Here is a 16,973-nt window from a genome sequence, read left to right on the forward strand (position 1 = left end):
CAGTTCACTTTCTGACTTGTACTATTTACCTTCACTGTCTTGAAAAACTGAAGCCTAATACAGATTCATGTTCAGTCAAAGATTCCCCTCACTTACCACACTCCCTTCACCCCAGGGAAGACATAAACACAACATTTGCTGAATCTAGCGGAAGGACATCGTTTCTAGGTGTGAGCTAAGTATTCAGTTTTATCTATTACAGCCGAGACTATTTGACCTTTAAGGTGTTCACTGTTGTTCACAGAGAGTGAAGCTGGAGGAACTCTGATTCTAGGAGGGGCTTGCTCTTCTCGTAATGGCTTCATTGCAGCTCAGGTACTGATCCTTCAAAATGGATGCCTGAGTGGAGGGGAGGCAAGGGCAAGTGCTCACTAGCTAGGCCCAAACCTGGGAAAAGGCTTACCTGGGCTTGTTGAATTTTGGTCTGAATGGCTTGGGAATGCCCCTTGGGACGTGTGGATTCTCACGACCTCTTCCAAGAACAGGAGCGTTTTGATCATCTCTGCCATTTCTTCTCCTTCAGACGTCAGGGACCTTGGACCCGTTATTGGAGAAGAGAATTGAGGAACTTCCTCAAGTCCACGTTGGCACTCCGTATGTTTCTGCCTGTATCAGTGAGTTTCAATATGTCTCATGAATGTCTTTTGAGCCTGGTATCCTCTACAGCTGTCTCCACGCCAGTATTCTCCATTGTAGCAGAACATCTCTCATCCATGTGTTCGCATCTCTCCTCAATCCGTGCAGCCAGCTTATCGGCCAGCTTCTCTTCGTGTCTCCCCTAAAGTCGACTTCACCAGGACTGGGCAAGTCTGAAAGTACCTCGGAGCCTGACCAGTAAGCTGATGACAGGCAGATCTTCCACTGTCTGCCCTTTCAGGTTCTGGAAACTGACCTGTGACCTCAGGTCTTTGGGCAGCAGCAGTATCTCGAACTGACACAGCTTCCCGGACCAAAGACCTAAGCCAAGCTCCACAGAGGGCGGCAGCCCCTCCATCACACTGATCCACCCACAGAACTCTGCCCGGTTACCTAGGATCCAACAGCCACAACAAGCCTCGCGGTAAACACCAACATTCCACCTGGAATCCAACCGCTAACTGCCATCCCCAATGGCTGCTGCATCTTGTCAGTGTTGGGGGAGGGGCTGCATCCGACGAGAGGTTCCTAAGGTAAATGTGATTCTACCCACTAGCGTCCCATGGGCCTTTCTTCTTCCCTCTTTCCTTTTGTTCAGAGCTCTATGCACCGTACCAATGGAGGGAAGTGTGTCCCTTTTCAGTTGATGGTTTCACACGTCTTTAAACTTTCTAACAGTTCACAGTACACAGGGACCCACTAAAGGAGACTTATGTTCCTATAATATCCGTACACCCGGAATACATATGCGTCGCCTGATTTCTGCTGAAACACCCACACTCTCAGGACATGGATCCATTGGATTCATGGGGGCTGAAATTCCAAGAAATGAAACCAACCCCAATGTGCACTTTGCTGTCGGTCTCTTTTGCACTTAGTACACTTTGGCAGAGCTACTTGCCTTTGTTATAGGCTTCTTACATTTCTTCTCTACGTAGCCTAGAATATGGCATTCCTTCATCCTGTTGGAAGACATACAAGTCTACATCACGGACTAGGAATCCATTTGATTCCAAATCGGCATTAGTGTTAGGTCACGATATGCTCTTATGAATCAAAATTTACGAATATGAATGCACGCTTCTGATTTCCGAATACAAGTGTGCTGAGTACATGCAAGCCACGATACTGGGTCGATGCGTTCTGAATGACCCTTGACCTCACCTTGAGTATTTTCTTTTGAATAATCATGGTTCCTTTGTATATGTCAGCCAACCATACCATTTTGGTGCTTGTTTTTTGGTTTGATTCTTTGTTGGTCTTCTTCTCGCTTGTTTTGCAAACACGTCAGGCCATGCATCTCTCCTTTCGCTTCAAACAGAGTCAAATAAGCTGATTCACTTAAGAGAGTGCTTCCAATCACCTATGATTTCCTGCTTCCCTCTCCCATCTTTAGGGTTTTGATGTCCTCCTTAAGTTCTTCTTCTTTCTTCTCTGCCACACATGCTCTTCTTGCATTTCCAATAATGGTTTCTTCTTTCCATTCCATCTTGCTGCTTTTCTATTCAGGGGAGTTTTCTCAACCTTTCTTTTAGAAAAACTTTTGAACTGCTGAATTCTTTTAAGATTTGCCGGTCTGTAGAATTCTCTAGCTCTGCCGTTATTTGAAATGGTGTTCATGTGGCATAGGCTACCCTAGGTGGCAGCATTTGGCCATTCAGGATATGGTCTGTGTCCTGGCACTCCTCCCTGTCCTGCAATATTGCTGCCGAGATATCAGCTGAAACCCCTCTGGAGGTTTCCTTGTGACTATGTTGTTTCCTCCAGGTGCATTTTAAATCACTCGGATATTCGTGAACTTTGTTGATTTGAATCATACAGCTGCTGGTAGGTCTATTGGGATTCCACCTCCTTCGGATGCTGTGTAATTCCTGAATTCGCATAGATGATTCTTTCTTGGCTTTCAGCAAGTTTCAGTCTGATTTTTCTACAGATAAATTTTCAGACACTTTTTGTTACTTTATCTCTTGCTTTTCCATCTGGGACTCATGATTTCTATTCTTTCATGCCCTGTCTTAACCCAGGGTTCAACTGCAATGTTTTCATTTGTTTGCACTTGCTTTCCTATGTCTGCTTCTGACCGAGGTTTTTCTCTTCCCCTGTCTTCACAGTCATTCACGCGTCCCTCTGCATTATCTAGTCTGCTAAGGACTGAATTTTAGCCCTGATATTATCACAACCATTGAGTTTCCTGATATTTTTGGCTCGTGTTGAGACTTTCTCTTCCCCTTTTCTGGTATTCTGCCTTTTGTGATTCTGAGACACTGGTGTTCTTCAGTGTTTTCCTGACCTTCATTTTCAACACTTGTTCTGGATAGCGTTTTGCAGACTAGTTGTTTGAAAGCTTATCTTTTGCGCCTTCAATATCTTTGGAACTGAAAATGGTACTTCCTGTTTCTTTTACTGTTCTTCTTCATCTCTACTGGTCAGGTAATATCAGGTATCTAATGTAGACTTCTAGGGCTTTGTTAATTGAAAATTTTAGACTCTTGTCTCTACGCAATTCCATGGGATTTCTGTGAGGACAATTTCTCCTAGGCATTGATGCCATAACCTGTACCTGTGTGTGTTGTTTGGTATATCTCCAATTGCTGGTGTTGCATTAGTTGTGATGAACAACCCATACTACTTCGATTAGCATAACTTCATTTTGATTATACTTATCTCACACTTCTGAAAGTGCACAGGACACTTCCTCTTGTGGAAATGAATCTTCTAAAAGTTCTCAGCTCTGCATTCTTCTCTATGTCATTTTGGAGTGTTTCCAAAACAGCAAACTGAGAGTGCTCTTCTGCTTTTTATTGCCACGGGAATGTCCCAATGAAATGAGTTCTTTCCAGAGCTTCTCTGTCTACAGAAACACCAGTGGAAGCATATCTATGGATGTCACATATCAGGGCCTGCTGGAATGATCCCGCAGACCTTCCTTGTTGTCCTAGGTGCCGTACCGTGCCGGTGCCATCCAAAATGTAGCATCCGCTTTTGGGAGATAGTGCTGAAGGGAATGCTTCCTCTTCTCGCGCTGTGGACTTGGACCACTCTTCCTTGTCCTCTCATCCTTGTGGCACGGGTGCACGAAGGCAACCACAGAGTTGTTGCGCATCCTGTGACTCAAACCAAACCATAATCCCAGCCCAGGTTATGAATGTAGCATATCCTAAGGCTTTTCATTCTGATTTCAAATTCAAGGCCCCCTGGATCCCTCAGACCAGATGCACGATATCTCTGATTCAGCCCCACACGTGCTCTATTGGCAAAATTCCCAATTGGTCCCTGGTCCTGCAGATGTACTGGGTGTGGCCATGGGACATATCGGTAATCGCAACCGCGCGACCAGTGTGCTTGATTTATTATTGGTACACAGTTCGGCTTGCTCTCTTGATTCGACCCACCACATCCCACAACGCACTCCAGATCCCTGAGACTCAGCGTGTGCCATCATCCGTAGCTCTATGCCTCACTGACCATTGCCTCTGCTACCTCAAATTTGGCAGCTTGGATCTTGGTCTCAGAATTAACTGTGGGGATATTTTGCGCTGGTTTCTTTGAGTTCTCTCAGCCAAGCATCTGCTGTGCACTCTTGTAAATCTCAGCACATCACCTTCAAACCCATGTCTCCTGTCCGCTTGAGAGTGTGCGTCCAAGTTAAACAGAGTTTCACCCTTGTTGCTCCATCACCAGGGGTCCGAACCTGCACTGGTTTCCATTCCCGGCTTTGCCTTCTCCTGCTTCCTGGTGTCCTGAGGCCTCATCCTGTCTTTGGGAGTAACAGACCTCTCTTCGGCCAGTGTCCTATGCTAAGGGCTGGGTGAGTGGATGTTTCCATTGCTCTGTACATGGGAGCGAGTGAGTGCAGGTTGCACTTCTTCTCTGCCAACTGGGCATCGATGAATCAACACTATCCAGATACATTTCACAGAAATGTGATATTTGCTTAGCTCTTTGTTTCTATACAGCCGTGGTGGGAGGGATTGTCCGAAGACAACTATTTTGACATTGTGTTGATATCCCATTTGCAGTCTTTAAGAAGTTTAACAGAACTCATTTACATGTTTTGGGAGTTATACGAAAATGGAGTTATTTTTTGAAACACACTAAATCGACCTAGAAGCCAGACTTGTCAATTTTGGTAACATTTTGTCAGCTCTACGGAAAAGCTAGACAGATAGAATGCAAACTAGCAGTCCTAACTGTTCAAGGGGTCATGTCAGCTCTTTAAGGTTGAAGCCTCCGAAACCAACAGGAACCATGAAATAACTTTTGGAAACATGGAATAACCCCCAACCTTGTATACACTTGTGCATGTGGTGCCCTGTATCCCAATGACACCTACTGGCCAATGTTGGCATTTCAAGGGGTAACATCCCTCTCTAGGAAAATACAAGAGGAAACAAACCAAATATATACATTTAGGTTTGAATCCAAAAGCACCTAGAGGCATTCTAGCTAGGAGAATCCTGCTGCAGTTATGCTAGTCTATTGAGAACCAGGTGTTTTTCTATCAGTGTTGAGAACGCTTAATCATCCGATCCTGTAGTTTAAAGCCATTTAACGCAACCAAGTCTGCACCCCCATGATATAGTGCCCCCGGGGGCTTGACTCAAGTGAAAGACCATCCACATAAGCTGTGTCTTTAATGTCATTGGCGACTTTTACAGTTCAGTTCACTTTCTGACTTGTACTATTTACCTTCACTGTCTTGAAAAACTGAAGCCTAATACAGATTCATGTTCAGTCAAAGATTCCCCTCACTTACCACACTCCCTTCACCCCAGGGAAGACATAAACACAACATTTGCTGAATCTAGCGGAAGGACATCGTTTCTAGGTGTGAGCTAAGTATTCAATTTTATCTATTACAGCCGAGACTATTTGACCTTTAAGGTGTTCACTGTTGTTCACAGAGAGTGAAGCTGGAGGAACTCTGATTCTAGGAGGGGCTTGCTCTTCTCGTAATGGCTTCATTGCAGCTCAGGTACTGATCCTTCAAAATGGATGCCTGAGTGGAGGGGAGGCAAGGGCAAGTGCTCACTAGCTAGGCCCAAACCTGGGAAAAGGCTTACCTGGGCTTGTTGAATTTTGGTCTGAATGGCTTGGGAATGCCCCTTGGGACGTGTGGATTCTCACGACCTCTTCCAAGAACAGGAGCGTTTTGATCATCTCTGCCATTTCTTCTCCTTCAGACGTCAGGGACCTTGGACCCGTTATTGGAGAAGAGAATTGAGGAACTTCCTCAAGTCCACGTTGGCACTCCGTATGTTTCTGCCTGTATCAGTGAGTTTCAATATGTCTCATGAATGTCTTTTGAGCCTGGTATCCTCTACAGCTGTCTCCACGCCAGTATTCTCCATTGTAGCAGAACATCTCTCATCCATGTGTTCGCATCTCTCCTCAATCCGTGCAGCCAGCTTATCGGCCAGCTTCTCTTCGTGTCTCCCCTAAAGTCGACTTCACCAGGACTGGGCAAGTCTGAAAGTACCTCGGAGCCTGACCAGTAAGCTGATGACAGGCAGATCTTCCACTGTCTGCCCTTTCAGGTTCTGGAAACTGACCTGTGACCTCAGGTCTTTGGGCAGCAGCAGTATCTCGAACTGACACAGCTTCCCGGACCAAAGACCTAAGCCAAGCTCCACAGAGGGCGGCAGCCCCTCCATCACACTGATCCACCCACAGAACTCTGCCCGGTTACCTAGGATCCAACAGCCACAACAAGCCTCGCGGTAAACACCAACATTCCACCTGGAATCCAACCGCTAACTGCCATCCCCAATGGCTGCTGCATCTTGTCAGTGTTGGGGGAGGGGCTGCATCCGACGAGAGGTTCCTAAGGTAAATGTGATTCTACCCACTAGCGTCCCATGGGCCTTTCTTCTTCCCTCTTTCCTTTTGTTCAGAGCTCTATGCACCGTACCAATGGAGGGAAGTGTGTCCCTTTTCAGTTGATGGTTTCACACGTCTTTAAACTTTCTAACAGTTCACAGTACACAGGGACCCACTAAAGGAGACTTATGTTCCTATAATATCCGTACACCCGGAATACATATGCGTCGCCTGATTTCTGCTGAAACACCCACACTCTCAGGACATGGATCCATTGGATTCATGGGGGCTGAAATTCCAAGAAATGAAACCAACCCCAATGTGCACTTTGCTGTCGGTCTCTTTTGCACTTAGTACACTTTGGCAGAGCTACTTGCCTTTGTTATAGGCTTCTTACATTTCTTCTCTACGTAGCCTAGAATATGGCATTCCTTCATCCTGTTGGAAGACATACAAGTCTACATCACGGACTAGGAATCCATTTGATTCCAAATCGGCATTAGTGTTAGGTCACGATATGCTCTTATGAATCAAAATTTACGAATATGAATGCACGCTTCTGATTTCCGAATACAAGTGTGCTGAGTACATGCAAGCCACGATACTGGGTCGATGCGTTCTGAATGACCCTTGACCTCACCTTGAGTATTTTCTTTTGAATAATCATGGTTCCCTTTGTATATGTCAGCCAACCATACCATTTTGGTGCTTGTTTGTTGGTTTGATTCTTTGTTGGTCTTCTTCTCGCTTGTTTTGCAAACACGTCAGGCCATGCATCTCTCCTTTCGCTTCAAACAGAGTCAAATAAGCTGATTCACTTAAGAGAGTGCTTCCAATCACCTATGATTTCCTGCTTCCCTCTCCCATCTTTAGGGTTTTGATGTCCTCCTTAAGTTCTTCTTCTTTCTTCTCTGCCACACATGCTCTTCTTGCATTTCCAATAATGGTTTCTTCTTTCCATTCCATCTTGCTGCTTTTCTATTCAGGGGAGTTTTCTCAACCTTTCTTTTAGAAAAACTTTTGAACTGCTGAATTCTTTTAAGATTTGCCGGTCTGTAGAATTCTCTAGCTCTGCCGTTATTTGAAATGGTGTTCATGTGGCATAGGCTACCCTAGGTGGCAGCATTTGGCCATTCAGGATATGGTCTGTGTCCTGGCACTCCTCCCTGTCCTGCAATATTGCTGCCGAGATATCAGCTGAAACCCCTCTGGAGGTTTCCTTGTGACTATGTTGTTTCCTCCAGGTGCATTTTAAATCACTCGGATATTCGTGAACTTTGTTGATTTGAATCATACAGCTGCTGGTAGGTCTATTGGGATTCCACCTCCTTCGGATGCTGTGTAATTCCTGAATTCGCATAGATGATTCTTTCTTGGCTTTCAGCAAGTTTCAGTCTGATTTTTCTACAGATAAATTTTCAGACACTTTTTGTTACTTTATCTCTTGCTTTTCCATCTGGGACTCATGATTTCTATTCTTTCATGCCCTGTCTTAACCCAGGGTTCAACTGCAATGTTTTCATTTGTTTGCACTTGCTTTCCTATGTCTGCTTCTGACCGAGGTTTTTCTCTTCCCCTGTCTTCACAGTCATTCACGCGTCCCTCTGCATTATCTAGTCTGCTAAGGACTGAATTTTAGCCCTGATATTATCACAACCATTGAGTTTCCTGATATTTTTGGCTCGTGTTGAGACTTTCTCTTCCCCTTTTCTGGTATTCTGCCTTTTGTGATTCTGAGACACTGGTGTTCTTCAGTGTTTTCCTGACCTTCATTTTCAACACTTGTTCTGGATAGCGTTTTGCAGACTAGTTGTTTGAAAGCTTATCTTTTGCGCCTTCAATATCTTTGGAACTGAAAATGGTACTTCCTGTTTCTTTTACTGTTCTTCTTCATCTCTACTGGTCAGGTAATATCAGGTATCTAATGTAGACTTCTAGGGCTTTGTTAATTGAAAATTTTAGACTCTTGTCTCTACGCAATTCCATGGGATTTCTGTGAGGACAATTTCTCCTAGGCATTGATGCCATAACCTGTACCTGTGTGTGTTGTTTGGTATATCTCCAATTGCTGGTGTTGCATTAGTTGTGATGAACAACCCATACTACTTCGATTAGCATAACTTCATTTTGATTATACTTATCTCACACTTCTGAAAGTGCACAGGACACTTCCTCTTGTGGAAATGAATCTTCTAAAAGTTCTCAGCTCTGCATTCTTCTCTATGTCATTTTGGAGTGTTTCCAAAACAGCAAACTGAGAGTGCTCTTCTGCTTTTTATTGCCACGGGAATGTCCCAATGAAATGAGTTCTTTCCAGAGCTTCTCTGTCTACAGAAACACCAGTGGAAGCATATCTATGGATGTCACATATCAGGGCCTGCTGGAATGATCCCGCAGACCTTCCTTGTTGTCCTAGGTGCCGTACCGTGCCGGTGCCATCCAAAATGTAGCATCCGCTTTTGGGAGATAGTGCTGAAGGGAATGCTTCCTCTTCTCGCGCTGTGGACTTGGACCACTCTTCCTTGTCCTCTCATCCTTGTGGCACGGGTGCACGAAGGCAACCACAGAGTTGTTGCGCATCCTGTGACTCAAACCAAACCATAATCCCAGCCCAGGTTATGAATGTAGCATATCCTAAGGCTTTTCATTCTGATTTCAAATTCAAGGCCCCCTGGATCCCTCAGACCAGATGCACGATATCTCTGATTCAGCCCCACACGTGCTCTATTGGCAAAATTCCCAATTGGTCCCTGGTCCTGCAGATGTACTGGGTGTGGCCATGGGACATATCGGTAATCGCAACCGCGCGACCAGTGTGCTTGATTTATTATTGGTACACAGTTCGGCTTGCTCTCTTGATTCGACCCACCACATCCCACAACGCACTCCAGATCCCTGAGACTCAGCGTGTGCCATCATCCGTAGCTCTATGCCTCACTGACCATTGCCTCTGCTACCTCAAATTTGGCAGCTTGGATCTTGGTCTCAGAATTAACTGTGGGGATATTTTGCGCTGGTTTCTTTGAGTTCTCTCAGCCAAGCATCTGCTGTGCACTCTTGTAAATCTCAGCACATCACCTTCAAACCCATGTCTCCTGTCCGCTTGAGAGTGTGCGTCCAAGTTAAACAGAGTTTCACCCTTGTTGCTCCATCACCAGGGGTCCGAACCTGCACTGGTTTCCATTCCCGGCTTTGCCTTCTCCTGCTTCCTGGTGTCCTGAGGCCTCATCCTGTCTTTGGGAGTAACAGACCTCTCTTCGGCCAGTGTCCTATGCTAAGGGCTGGGTGAGTGGATGTTTCCATTGCTCTGTACATGGGAGCGAGTGAGTGCAGGTTGCACTTCTTCTCTGCCAACTGGGCATCGATGAATCAACACTATCCAGATACATTTCACAGAAATGTGATATTTGCTTAGCTCTTTGTTTCTATACAGCCGTGGTGGGAGGGATTGTCCGAAGACAACTATTTTGACATTGTGTTGATATCCCATTTGCAGTCTTTAAGAAGTTTAACAGAACTCATTTACATGTTTTGGGAGTTATACGAAAATGGAGTTATTTTTTGAAACACACTAAATCGACCTAGAAGCCAGACTTGTCAATTTTGGTAACATTTTGTCAGCTCTACGGAAAAGCTAGACAGATAGAATGCAAACTAGCAGTCCTAACTGTTCAAGGGGTCATGTCAGCTCTTTAAGGTTGAAGCCTCCGAAACCAACAGGAACCATGAAATAACTTTTGGAAACATGGAATAACCCCCAACCTTGTATACACTTGTGCATGTGGTGCCCTGTATCCCAATGACACCTACTGGCCAATGTTGGCATTTCAAGGGGTAACATCCCTCTCTAGGAAAATACAAGAGGAAACAAACCAAATATATACATTTAGGTTTGAATCCAAAAGCACCTAGAGGCATTCTAGCTAGGAGAATCCTGCTGCAGTTATGCTAGTCTATTGAGAACCAGGTGTTTTTCTATCAGTGTTGAGAACGCTTAATCATCCGATCCTGTAGTTTAAAGCCATTTAACGCAACCAAGTCTGCACCCCCATGATATAGTGCCCCCGGGGGCTTGACTCAAGTGAAAGACCATCCACATAAGCTGTGTCTTTAATGTCATTGGCGACTTTTACAGTTCAGTTCACTTTCTGACTTGTACTATTTACCTTCACTGTCTTGAAAAACTGAAGCCTAATACAGATTCATGTTCAGTCAAAGATTCCCCTCACTTACCACACTCCCTTCACCCCAGGGAAGACATAAACACAACATTTGCTGAATCTAGCGGAAGGACATCGTTTCTAGGTGTGAGCTAAGTATTCAATTTTATCTATTACAGCCGAGACTATTTGACCTTTAAGGTGTTCACTGTTGTTCACAGAGAGTGAAGCTGGAGGAACTCTGATTCTAGGAGGGGCTTGCTCTTCTCGTAATGGCTTCATTGCAGCTCAGGTACTGATCCTTCAAAATGGATGCCTGAGTGGAGGGGAGGCAAGGGCAAGTGCTCACTAGCTAGGCCCAAACCTGGGAAAAGGCTTACCTGGGCTTGTTGAATTTTGGTCTGAATGGCTTGGGAATGCCCCTTGGGACGTGTGGATTCTCACGACCTCTTCCAAGAACAGGAGCGTTTTGATCATCTCTGCCATTTCTTCTCCTTCAGACGTCAGGGACCTTGGACCCGTTATTGGAGAAGAGAATTGAGGAACTTCCTCAAGTCCACGTTGGCACTCCGTATGTTTCTGCCTGTATCAGTGAGTTTCAATATGTCTCATGAATGTCTTTTGAGCCTGGTATCCTCTACAGCTGTCTCCACGCCAGTATTCTCCATTGTAGCAGAACATCTCTCATCCATGTGTTCGCATCTCTCCTCAATCCGTGCAGCCAGCTTATCGGCCAGCTTCTCTTCGTGTCTCCCCTAAAGTCGACTTCACCAGGACTGGGCAAGTCTGAAAGTACCTCGGAGCCTGACCAGTAAGCTGATGACAGGCAGATCTTCCACTGTCTGCCCTTTCAGGTTCTGGAAACTGACCTGTGACCTCAGGTCTTTGGGCAGCAGCAGTATCTCGAACTGACACAGCTTCCCGGACCAAAGACCTAAGCCAAGCTCCACAGAGGGCGGCAGCCCCTCCATCACACTGATCCACCCACAGAACTCTGCCCGGTTACCTAGGATCCAACAGCCACAACAAGCCTCGCGGTAAACACCAACATTCCACCTGGAATCCAACCGCTAACTGCCATCCCCAATGGCTGCTGCATCTTGTCAGTGTTGGGGGAGGGGCTGCATCCGACGAGAGGTTCCTAAGGTAAATGTGATTCTACCCACTAGCGTCCCATGGGCCTTTCTTCTTCCCTCTTTCCTTTTGTTCAGAGCTCTATGCACCGTACCAATGGAGGGAAGTGTGTCCCTTTTCAGTTGATGGTTTCACACGTCTTTAAACTTTCTAACAGTTCACAGTACACAGGGACCCACTAAAGGAGACTTATGTTCCTATAATATCCGTACACCCGGAATACATATGCGTCGCCTGATTTCTGCTGAAACACCCACACTCTCAGGACATGGATCCATTGGATTCATGGGGGCTGAAATTCCAAGAAATGAAACCAACCCCAATGTGCACTTTGCTGTCGGTCTCTTTTGCACTTAGTACACTTTGGCAGAGCTACTTGCCTTTGTTATAGGCTTCTTACATTTCTTCTCTACGTAGCCTAGAATATGGCATTCCTTCATCCTGTTGGAAGACATACAAGTCTACATCACGGACTAGGAATCCATTTGATTCCAAATCGGCATTAGTGTTAGGTCACGATATGCTCTTATGAATCAAAATTTACGAATATGAATGCACGCTTCTGATTTCCGAATACAAGTGTGCTGAGTACATGCAAGCCACGATACTGGGTCGATGCGTTCTGAATGACCCTTGACCTCACCTTGAGTATTTTCTTTTGAATAATCATGGTTCCCTTTGTATATGTCAGCCAACCATACCATTTTGGTGCTTGTTTGTTGGTTTGATTCTTTGTTGGTCTTCTTCTCGCTTGTTTTGCAAACACGTCAGGCCATGCATCTCTCCTTTCGCTTCAAACAGAGTCAAATAAGCTGATTCACTTAAGAGAGTGCTTCCAATCACCTATGATTTCCTGCTTCCCTCTCCCATCTTTAGGGTTTTGATGTCCTCCTTAAGTTCTTCTTCTTTCTTCTCTGCCACACATGCTCTTCTTGCATTTCCAATAATGGTTTCTTCTTTCCATTCCATCTTGCTGCTTTTCTATTCAGGGGAGTTTTCTCAACCTTTCTTTTAGAAAAACTTTTGAACTGCTGAATTCTTTTAAGATTTGCCGGTCTGTAGAATTCTCTAGCTCTGCCGTTATTTGAAATGGTGTTCATGTGGCATAGGCTACCCTAGGTGGCAGCATTTGGCCATTCAGGATATGGTCTGTGTCCTGGCACTCCTCCCTGTCCTGCAATATTGCTGCCGAGATATCAGCTGAAACCCCTCTGGAGGTTTCCTTGTGACTATGTTGTTTCCTCCAGGTGCATTTTAAATCACTCGGATATTCGTGAACTTTGTTGATTTGAATCATACAGCTGCTGGTAGGTCTATTGGGATTCCACCTCCTTCGGATGCTGTGTAATTCCCGAATTCGCATAGATGATTCTTTCTTGGCTTTCAGCAAGTTTCAGTCTGATTTTTCTACAGATAAATTTTCAGACACTTTTTGTTACTTTATCTCTTGCTTTTCCATCTGGGACTCATGATTTCTATTCTTTCATGCCCTGTCTTAACCCAGGGTTCAACTGCAATGTTTTCATTTGTTTGCACTTGCTTTCCTATGTCTGCTTCTGACCGAGGTTTTTCTCTTCCCCTGTCTTCACAGTCATTCACGCGTCCCTCTGCATTATCTAGTCTGCTAAGGACTGAATTTTAGCCCTGATATTATCACAACCATTGAGTTTCCTGATATTTTTGGCTCGTGTTGAGACTTTCTCTTCCCCTTTTCTGGTATTCTGCCTTTTGTGATTCTGAGACACTGGTGTTCTTCAGTGTTTTCCTGACCTTCATTTTCAACACTTGTTCTGGATAGCGTTTTGCAGACTAGTTGTTTGAAAGCTTATCTTTTGCGCCTTCAATATCTTTGGAACTGAAAATGGTACTTCCTGTTTCTTTTACTGTTCTTCTTCATCTCTACTGGTCAGGTAATATCAGGTATCTAATGTAGACTTCTAGGGCTTTGTTAATTGAAAATTTTAGACTCTTGTCTCTACGCAATTCCATGGGATTTCTGTGAGGACAATTTCTCCTAGGCATTGATGCCATAACCTGTACCTGTGTGTGTTGTTTGGTATATCTCCAATTGCTGGTGTTGCATTAGTTGTGATGAACAACCCATACTACTTCGATTAGCATAACTTCATTTTGATTATACTTATCTCACACTTCTGAAAGTGCACAGGACACTTCCTCTTGTGGAAATGAAGCTTCTAAAAGTTCTCAGCTCTGCATTCTTCTCTATGTCATTTTGGAGTGTTTCCAAAACAGCAAACTGAGAGTGCTCTTCTGCTTTATATTGCCACGGGAATGTCCCAATGAAATCAGTTCTTTCCAGAGCTTCTCTGTCTACAGAAACACCAGTGGAAGCATATCTATGGATGTCACATATCAGGGCCTGCTGGAATGATCCCGCAGACCTTCCTTGTTGTCCTAGGTGCCGTACCGTGCCGGTGCCATCCAAAATGTAGCATCCGCTTTTGGGAGATAGTGCTGAAGGGAATGCTTCCTCTTCTCGCGCTGTGGACTTGGACCACTCTTCCTTGTCCTCTCATCCTTGTGGCACGGGTGCACGAAGGCAACCACAGAGTTGTTGCGCATCCTGTGACTCAAACCAAACCATAATCCCAGCCCAGGTTATGAATGTAGCATATCCTAAGGCTTTTCATTCTGATTTCAAATTCAAGGCCCCCTGGATCCCTCAGACCAGATGCACGATATCTCTGATTCAGCCCCACACGTGCTCTATTGGCAAAATTCCCAATTGGTCCCTGGTCCTGCAGATGTACTGGGTGTGGCCATGGGACATATCGGTAATCGCAACCGCGCGACCAGTGTGGTTGGTTTATTATTGGTACACAGTTCGGCTTGCTCTCTTGATTCGACCCACCACATCCCACAACGCACTCCAGATCCCTGAGACTCAGCGTGTGCCATCATCCGTAGCTCTATGCCTCACTGACCATTGCCTCTGCTACCTCAAATTTGGCAGCTTGGATCTTGGTCTCAGAATTAACTGTGGGGATATTTTGCGCTGGTTTCTTTGAGTTCTCTCAGCCAAGCATCTGCTGGGCACTCTTGTAAATCTCAGCACATCACCTTCAAACCCATGTCTCCTGTCCGCTTGAGAGTGTGCGTCCAAGATAAACAGAGTTTCACCCTTGTTGCTCCATCACCAGGGGTCCGAACCTGCACTGGTTTCCATTCCCGGCTTTGCCTTCTCCTGCTTCCTGGTGTCCTGAGGCCTCATCCTGTCTTTGGGAGTAACAGACCTCTCTTCGGCCAGTGTCCTATGCTAAGGGCTGGGTGAGTGGATGTTTCCATTGCTCTGTACATGGGAGCGAGTGAGTGCAGGTTGCACTTCTTCTCTGCCAACTGGGCATCGATGAATCAACACTATCCAGATACATTTCACAGAAATGTGATATTTGCTTAGCTCTTTGTTTCTATACAGCCGTGGTGGGAGGGATTGTCCGAAGACAACTATTTTGACATTGTGTTGATATCCCATTTGCAGTCTTTAAGAAGTTTAACAGAACTCATTTACATGTTTTGGGAGTTATACGAAAATGGAGTTATTTTTTGAAACACACTAAATCGACCTAGAAGCCAGACTTGTCAATTTTGGTAACATTTTGTCAGCTCTACGGAAAAGCTAGACAGATAGAATGCAAACTAGCAGTCCTAACTGTTCAAGGGGTCATGTCAGCTCTTTAAGGTTGAAGCCTCCGAAACCAACAGGAACCATGAAATAACTTTTGGAAACATGGAATAACCCCCAACCTTGGATACACTTGTGCATGTGGTGCCCTGTATCCCAATGACACCTACTGGCCAATGTTGGCATTTCAAGGGGTAACATCCCTCTCTAGGAAAATACAAGAGGAAACAAACCAAATATATACATTTAGGTTTGAATCCAAAAGCACCTAGAGGCATTCTAGCTAGGAGAATCCTGCTGCAGTTATGCTAGTCTATTGAGAACCAGGTGTTTTTCTATCAGTGTTGAGAACGCTTAATCATCCGATCCTGTAGTTTAAGGCCATTTAACGCAACCAAGTCTGCACCCCCATGATATAGTGCCCCCGGGGGCTTGACTCAAGTGAAAGACCATCCACATAAGCTGTGTCTTTAATGTCATTGGCGACTTTTACAGTTCAGTTCACTTTCTGACTTGTACTATTTACCTTCACTGTCTTGAAAAACTGAAGCCTAATACAGATTCATGTTCAGTCAAAGATTCCCCTCACTTACCACACTCCCTTCACCCCAGGGAAGACATAAACACAACATTTGCTGAATCTAGCGGAAGGACATCGTTTCTAGGTGTGAGCTAAGTATTCAATTTTATCTATTACAGCCGAGACTATTTGACCTTTAAGGTGTTCACTGTTGTTCACAGAGAGTGAAGCTGGAGGAACTCTGATTCTAGGAGGGGCTTGCTCTTCTCGTAATGGCTTCATTGCAGCTCAGGTACTGATCCTTCAAAATGGATGCCTGAGTGGAGGGGAGGCAAGGGCAAGTGCTCACTAGCTAGGCCCAAACCTGGGAAAAGGCTTACCTGGGCTTGTTGAATTTTGGTCTGAATGGCTTGGGAATGCCCCTTGGGACGTGTGGATTCTCACGACCTCTTCCAAGAACAGGAGCGTTTTGATCATCTCTGCCATTTCTTCTCCTTCAGACGTCAGGGACCTTGGACCCGTTATTGGAGAAGAGAATTGAGGAACTTCCTCAAGTCCACGTTGGCACTCCGTATGTTTCTGCCTGTATCAGTGAGTTTCAATATGTCTCATGAATGTCTTTTGAGCCTGGTATCCTCTACAGCTGTCTCCACGCCAGTATTCTCCATTGTAGCAGAACATCTCTCATCCATGTGTTCGCATCTCTCCTCAATCCGTGCAGCCAGCTTATCGGCCAGCTTCTCTTCGTGTCTCCCCTAAAGTCGACTTCACCAGGACTGGGCAAGTCTGAAAGTACCTCGGAGCCTGACCAGTAAGCTGATGACAGGCAGATCTTCCACTGTCTGCCCTTTCAGGTTCTGGAAACTGACCTGTGACCTCAGGTCTTTGGGCAGCAGCAGTATCTCGAACTGACACAGCTTCCCGGACCAAAGACCTAAGCCAAGCTCCACAGAGGGCGGCAGCCCCTCCATCACACTGATCCACCCACAGAACTCTGCCCGGTTACCTAGGATCCAACAGCCACAACAAGCCTCGCGGTAAACACCAACATTCCACCTGG

General features: G+C 45.4%; 3 long non-coding RNA genes across 3 annotated transcripts; all 3 read left to right on the forward strand.

Annotated features, from left to right (window-relative positions):
• Nucleotides 1–988: 988 nt before the first annotated feature.
• On the forward strand, nucleotides 989–5,913 carry LOC140693036 (uncharacterized). Its single transcript, XR_012068687.1, has 3 exons — nucleotides 989–1,169; nucleotides 5,541–5,611; nucleotides 5,820–5,913. It is a non-coding gene; the product is annotated as an uncharacterized lncRNA (long non-coding RNA).
• Nucleotides 5,914–6,306: 393 nt separating this feature from the next.
• On the forward strand, nucleotides 6,307–11,215 carry LOC140693038 (uncharacterized). Its single transcript, XR_012068689.1, has 3 exons — nucleotides 6,307–6,465; nucleotides 10,838–10,908; nucleotides 11,117–11,215. It is a non-coding gene; the product is annotated as an uncharacterized lncRNA (long non-coding RNA).
• Nucleotides 11,216–11,601: 386 nt separating this feature from the next.
• LOC140693040 (uncharacterized) lies at nucleotides 11,602–16,496 on the forward strand. The gene is made up of 3 exons (XR_012068691.1): nucleotides 11,602–11,762; nucleotides 16,135–16,205; nucleotides 16,414–16,496. It is a non-coding gene; the product is annotated as an uncharacterized lncRNA (long non-coding RNA).
• The last annotated feature ends 477 nt before the right edge of the window (nucleotides 16,497–16,973 follow it).

This window comes from Vicugna pacos, unplaced genomic scaffold (assembly GCF_048564905.1).
Source record: "Vicugna pacos unplaced genomic scaffold, VicPac4 scaffold_19, whole genome shotgun sequence".
Lineage (NCBI taxonomy): Eukaryota > Metazoa > Chordata > Mammalia > Artiodactyla > Camelidae > Vicugna > Vicugna pacos.